Source organism: Pelecanus crispus, chromosome 6, assembly GCF_030463565.1.
Source record: "Pelecanus crispus isolate bPelCri1 chromosome 6, bPelCri1.pri, whole genome shotgun sequence".
In the NCBI taxonomy this organism is placed as follows: Eukaryota; Metazoa; Chordata; class Aves; order Pelecaniformes; family Pelecanidae; genus Pelecanus; species Pelecanus crispus.
In genome coordinates this window covers 57,420,098-57,426,215 of record NC_134648.1, presented here as the reverse complement: position 1 = coordinate 57,426,215, position 6,118 = coordinate 57,420,098, and the positions used below count along the sequence as shown (strand labels likewise).

General features: G+C 35.3%; 1 protein-coding gene across 1 annotated transcript in view; it reads left to right on the top strand.

The window, feature by feature from the left end:
* The first annotated feature begins 1,029 nt into the window (after nt 1–1,029).
* DICER1 (dicer 1, ribonuclease III) overlaps nt 1,030–6,118 on the top strand; it is a 44,893-nt gene continuing 39,804 nt past the window's right edge. The window contains exon 1 of the mRNA XM_009485885.2: nt 1,030–1,054. The gene's annotated coding sequence lies outside the window, so the exon portion shown is untranslated. The remainder of the gene's footprint in view (nt 1,055–6,118) is intronic.

Below are 6,118 nucleotides of genomic sequence, written 5' to 3'. Positions count from 1 at the left end.
GCTCAGCATCAGCATTTGAGGTAAAAATGAACATACTGAAGTAATCTTGGGAGTGTCCTTCTTGTTAACTTTATGAAACTGATTGGAGTAGAAATTTTCATCAAGATCCATTTTGCATTTAAGTTTTCAGTATTGATGTTTAAAAAATTGACTTCAGAATCTCTCTTTTTAGGTCTGGGAAAACTCATACTTTAGGTGAACATATTGTGTAAATTTTTTATTTTAGAGCTTTGAGAACATTGTAGACTGCTTAGATGAGGTATTTTTGTTTTAAGTTGTTTTATAGAATGGCTAATTTATCTGTGAAATTCTTCGTCATGAATTGCTATCTTTCCTATCTTTACTTCTATAGTTCAATGTATTTTTATGCAAATCACCATCATAATTGCACAATATTTTTACTTTCATTAAAAAACGTGTCAATGTACATAGGAAGAAATGGTTGTTGCTTTTTTCATGAGTTTACTGTATTATTTGCTGCTTCAAATTGAAATACTTTAAAGAAGTTTGAATTCTGATTTTAGGGTTCTTTTTAACGTTTAACTCAAGTGAAATGAAAATACATGTGCATGGAAAAAGCAGTACTATTATAGAGAAATAGTAAAATTATGTAGAACATACTGTTACTGTATTTCTTACATAAACCGGTTATTAACATTAAACATAGTAACCTGCTAAATAGGATTAGGGAAGTATGCTTTACTTGCACATTTAAACTACCAAAAATTAGCTTTTAAATCACTCTTTTAAATTTTTGTTTCTAATACTAAACTGAAACAATTCATGTTCAGGATGGACTTAGAGAGTTCATTTTCTGTCAGCAAGTTACAGTGTAGGGTTGGGTTGACATATTTAAATGCTTATAAGCAACTGAATTGCCAAATTAACTCTGCTATTGTAGTTCCCTTTTCAAACCACTTTTATAGTTCATAGGTTTTGTTGTTGTTTTTAAGAGCCGAAGCTTGCAAATTATGTGATTAATCTACAGGCTGATATCATGATGTCAAAATGCAGTTCGGGAAGCATAAACACAGAGACTGCGGAAATTAAAACGGTAAGACTATGCTTTGTAGTATGGGAGAAGCAGGTTTTTATGTGTCACTTCACTGTATTCTCCTATTTTATATTTAAAGCTTCTTCAGAACCATACAGTAAAGTAACTTCCATTCTATAACTGTGAGGTTATAGAAATTTACTGTGAATTTCTTTGGAAAGAATAATGAAAGTAGCTACTTTATTTTATCCATAGATGGTTAGATACAGCAATGGCATAGATAAAAAAAGATGTTTGTCATGAAACACATGCTTTGATATTTCTTATGAAGCTGAATATGATTAGAAATGTATACAGTTTTTTTAAAAGGGGGTGTGTGTGTTTAAATATTTCTTGTGGATTTTATATTCAAATGTGGTTGCGTTGGTGAAATAAAATCAACTAAAAGAAAAGTTGGAAGAGGGGTGATACAAAGGGTTGGAATTAGAATTGAATTTATGTGTTGTTCCAGATAAGAGATAAAAAGTAAATGGTGAGGACAGTAAATGGCAGGTAAATTGTTAAGGCCTTAGTTTCAGTAGTATGCTTCAGTTTGAATTACGATTTCAGCAAAAAAAGGAAAAGAGACTCTCCAGTTAAAGCTATGTAGAAGAAAAGTTGATGTGTAGTTTGATTAGCATAGTGAATACAGAAATGTATCTAGTTTCAGTGGTTCTCACCTCGCCTTGCATCTTAGGTGCCATACACTTCACATTTTATCTTTTGTCCTCTGTGTTGAGGTGAAAGAAGAGGAATCTGCCTAGCACCAGTTTTGCACCACTGATTAAGCAACTACAGTTAGGACTGGGCCTACACCAGGGACTTGTACACATCGTTTTAAAAAAAAGAAACAGTTTGTTCCAGAATCTGGCTGCATGTCTGTATTTGTTAAACGAGAAACATTCCCTTTCTAAACTTCTATTCTGAATGCCTCATGTACTGGTGTCACTATAGATATGCTAGAAACCTGATTTTTGTTTTCACATTTTATTTCTGTACTGGTAAATGCTGTACAGCCCATGTATGTTATGCTGATATATAGTGGTATAATCCTTTTGCTTTAGAGACTGTTAAAATGTACAGCAGCATAGCTTTGGTGTGATCTGTGTCTTGCTGGCTCTGATACAGCTAGAATAATTCCAACAGAAAGTGTTTATTAGGCTTTTGCCTCAAATCCAGGTTTGGCCATACTGGTGACTGAACCCTAGATGAAGGACTTCAGGGGTTGTGCATTTTTCTGAGTCTGCTAAGTGTCATGTTGTACTCCATTTCTCTCCTGTATGCAGACTTTTAGGAGGAGTCTGCCAGGAATTCCAGCTGTTAACTATACTGTATTGCTTGTAGAAATGCTTCAGAAGCAGCTCATTCAAATGTAGAGCTTCAGTGTAATCTTCATTTAATAAGCTCTTTAATGAAACTTTTCTGAACAACAGAAAGCAGCCTTTGCTGCTTTGGTATATCTTGGTGTGCTATTAGACACCAACGTTCTGCTTGTGCTGTTAGACTGGTTCTGTATCAGAAAAATAGAACAAATAAAATTCTTCCAGTTCAAGATGAACATTCACGATGAATATGGATGATTGTGCTAGGGAAACCAATGAAGCTGGTTCTTATAGGAATGCTTACGTTTGAGCTGTGTAAGCATGTATATATTGTGTTTGCCCTTCTTGAAAGGGAACAGATCAGAAATACGATTCCCCCCCATCTCACCCCGTAAGACCAAATATAAAAACTGCTGTTAGGCAAGGCATGTGGTGAAGGTCTTTGAAGGATAACAGATAAGGAGTGTCTCTTGCGGCTGTGTTGTATGTTAAAGATAGCATAATATAAAAGAGATTTCTGACTTATCTGATGGAATAATATTGTTTAACAGTGTTTCCTTACTTTAGACCTTCTGGGCTGAATCATGTTATTTAGAAACTTTGAATTTTGAGTTGGGAGCAGAAATCTCAGTGCTTAATTTTCAAAGTATCCTAGATACCGGCTGCTAAATGAAAGGGAAAAAAACCCTTTTCCCATGAAAATGAAACTTTTTCACTTGTTTCTGAGATGTTTGTGTATTGGGTGCTTTTTTCCCCCCAAATAAAAACTGGGTGTGTTTGTTTTGGGTTTTTTTAAGTTCTAAGAAAACTGAAGTTACAAGAATAATATTCACAAAATATGCTTTTGTACTGGTTTTGCACTATCACAAGAAAAGTCAAATCCTTTTAAAAAGTGTACTTCTAAAAGCAGGTTTAGAAATTAGATGATGGTGGAATCTTGCATGTTGACCTTCACTTGAGCAAAAACAATTCTTGCCACTGAATGTTTATAGTGTAAGTAGAAGTCGCTCTACTGCAGACTTCTGCAGTAGTTGGTAAGGAACATCCTCAGTGACTATTTTACATTTTATAAATTTTTACGTTCATTTTCTACTCTGTATTTTATATTTGTAATATTGTACAGTTTTATTTGTTCCTCCATTTCCCGAGTAAGAATTTTCTGTGTTAGATCTTTCAGCAAGTTCATGTTTCATGTAGCATTCGGACATAAAACTTACTATAAAGAATGCAATATTCAGACTCTTTAGGTGTTTGTGTAAGAGAATATTCAAGCAGCAAGATTCTTTTTTTTTTTTTTAATGGATTGTGTTTTATTTACTTTAGAGTTAAAGTGGGGGGGTTTTTTTCCACCCCTTGAGGCTAACTTTTTTTTTTTGGCTGATGCTGAGAGTGGTTTTACTGAATAAATTAGGCAGCCCTGGACAAAGATGAAGCCTACAGCATTAGAAATAATTTTTGTATCACAAGGATTATATTTGGTACAAATTTACAAATCAATGTTAGTGAAGAAAGCAGATGAAATACATTGTGTATGGCAGTAATAAATTTTTGTTGTTAATAGGAGATAGTTGTAGTTTTGCATTAACTTGGTATGAATACCAGGTGCATGCACATGGTGGTAAAGACTTGAAAGATACGTCCCCAGGGCTCTAGTCTCCTCTCTGTTTACTTCAGAGTATCATTCCATGAATGTGTTAAACAGTCTTTCGAGCAGGAATAGATCCAGGATGTCATATTCCAGGTGAGTGCCCTACTTGGTTTGGCTTGTATTCCTTAGCGCAGTAAACCTTGACATTTTTTTGTGCACCAAGGGACTGCTTCAACTTGGATTTAGTTCTGTGACTAAAAACCTACACCACGGTTCCAGAATTACTGTAAACTGGAAGAAACTGCTATTAAGTGTTGCTGGGTGTTCATTCCCAACCTTGTGCCCTTCTGAAATAAAGTTCTTTAAATGGTAGTACAAGGGGTTAGTTTTAGCTCTGTAGTTCACTGTCTATTCATATAAATGTGCGTTGAAGTAAGGACATCAGGTTGTGGATTTTGCTCTTAAAACTATCAAGATTGATGGCCATAAAACTGGACCTTTCAGTATTATTTTAGTAGAATAAGCTTGGGCACTGTGGTGCTTCGTCCAGCTTCTGTAACCTAGTCTAAAGCGACAGGAAGTACGACTTGTTTCCTGTGTTTCTCCTTCCAAATTTGGCTTCAGCAAGTTCTTACAGTTTTTTTGTTCCATCAGTTTTCAAAATAACGCAGTGGATAAAGATGGAACATCTAAGCAGGTATCTATTACTCACACTGGCTGAGCAGGACTGGTTTGGGTTTTTTTCTGCTTCCCTGTAAGCTCGTTTCAGTTAGCTAGGTTCAGTTGACTTCTGTCCACAAATTCTGAACACATGTACTTACATCTCAAATGTTTTCAATTTAAAACCTGTTCTTTAAGTAGATGTGTTTTTTCCCTTTTTCTAGATGGTCCTGTACTGCTTTTCTTTTATTGAAGAACTTGATATTTTTCCTTGCTATTGAAACAGAGACTTAGAATTACAATTACTTCATTATTCTGGCTTACTCCCTTAATAACGTTGACATTGATCTTGTCAGATCTTATATACATCCAATACAAATAATACAAAGGAAGGCTATGACTAGGAAACTTTAGCACAGCAGGAAGTAGCATTGATGGTTTAGGGAGGAAAACTTTTTACCCAAGTTAGCATACAGTGGGAGAGAATTTAAGCTATTTCAAGTGCATTCTGCCTCATGCGAGCTTAACTCTGTTATTTTGCTAGTTAACTGTACAGTTCATCATAGCTGAATTATATCTTTTTTTGTCAGATTACAGGGTAATAATGGTATGATTAACAGTGTCAGGCAATGCTGTTTTGCTTGTGCTTACTTTTCAGGTTACAAATGTGCATGAGCTTCTTCCTTTGCACTTCAAAGGTTTTTTTGAGAATGCTTTTTGATCTCAATTAGATGATTGTACTTTAGGGCAGGTCTTTCATGAAGATACACAGAAACCCAGATTGTAGTTCAGAGTCTGTGCTGTTTACAGCTCTTCCAGATCAAGCTGGAACCATGCATAAGTGTAAATCCCCTTGCTTCTTGCAGTGGGGTAGCTAACCTAGTGTCACTGTCATGTAGCAAAGGAGATGCTTGTTTGTAAATATTAGATCTTATGCTTATTTTTTATTAGCAGCCTTCTCAAATAACTTTGGTTTTCTTTCCTTAATTCCCTCCTGGTGATGTGATACAGATATTTTATATGTTCCCAAGGTTGTGCTTAGGATTTGGAAAAGAAACACAAAATAGGTGGAATAGTAAACAAAGAGGAGACAATGCTGATCTGAAGTGATTTATAAAACTGAAGTGGCTGGGCTTAGATACAAGAATGATTGGGGTATCAGCCTTAGCTTTTATTATGCAAAAGGTTTGTTTTTTCCTGGTCCCATCTAGCCTTGAGCAATGTATGATGGCTGTGACCAGGTCTCATTTTAAACAAAGCAAACACTAATTGTGTTTCCACGTGAGTTGTTATAAGTAGAGAAACATGCCTGAGACCATTTCAATGAAGCGTTGTAGTCATGATAAAGAGTTTTGTGTTCTTAAAAGGATTTTTTTTGAATGTGTTACTGACTAGCATGTTACTCATTGGAATATAAAAAGAGATGCTAGATATATTAAAGGGGAGCTTCAGCTATGAGTTTGGGGGGGGGTGTCAGGGATGACACAGCTTTCCTGACATTTTCTCCTTTCTCCC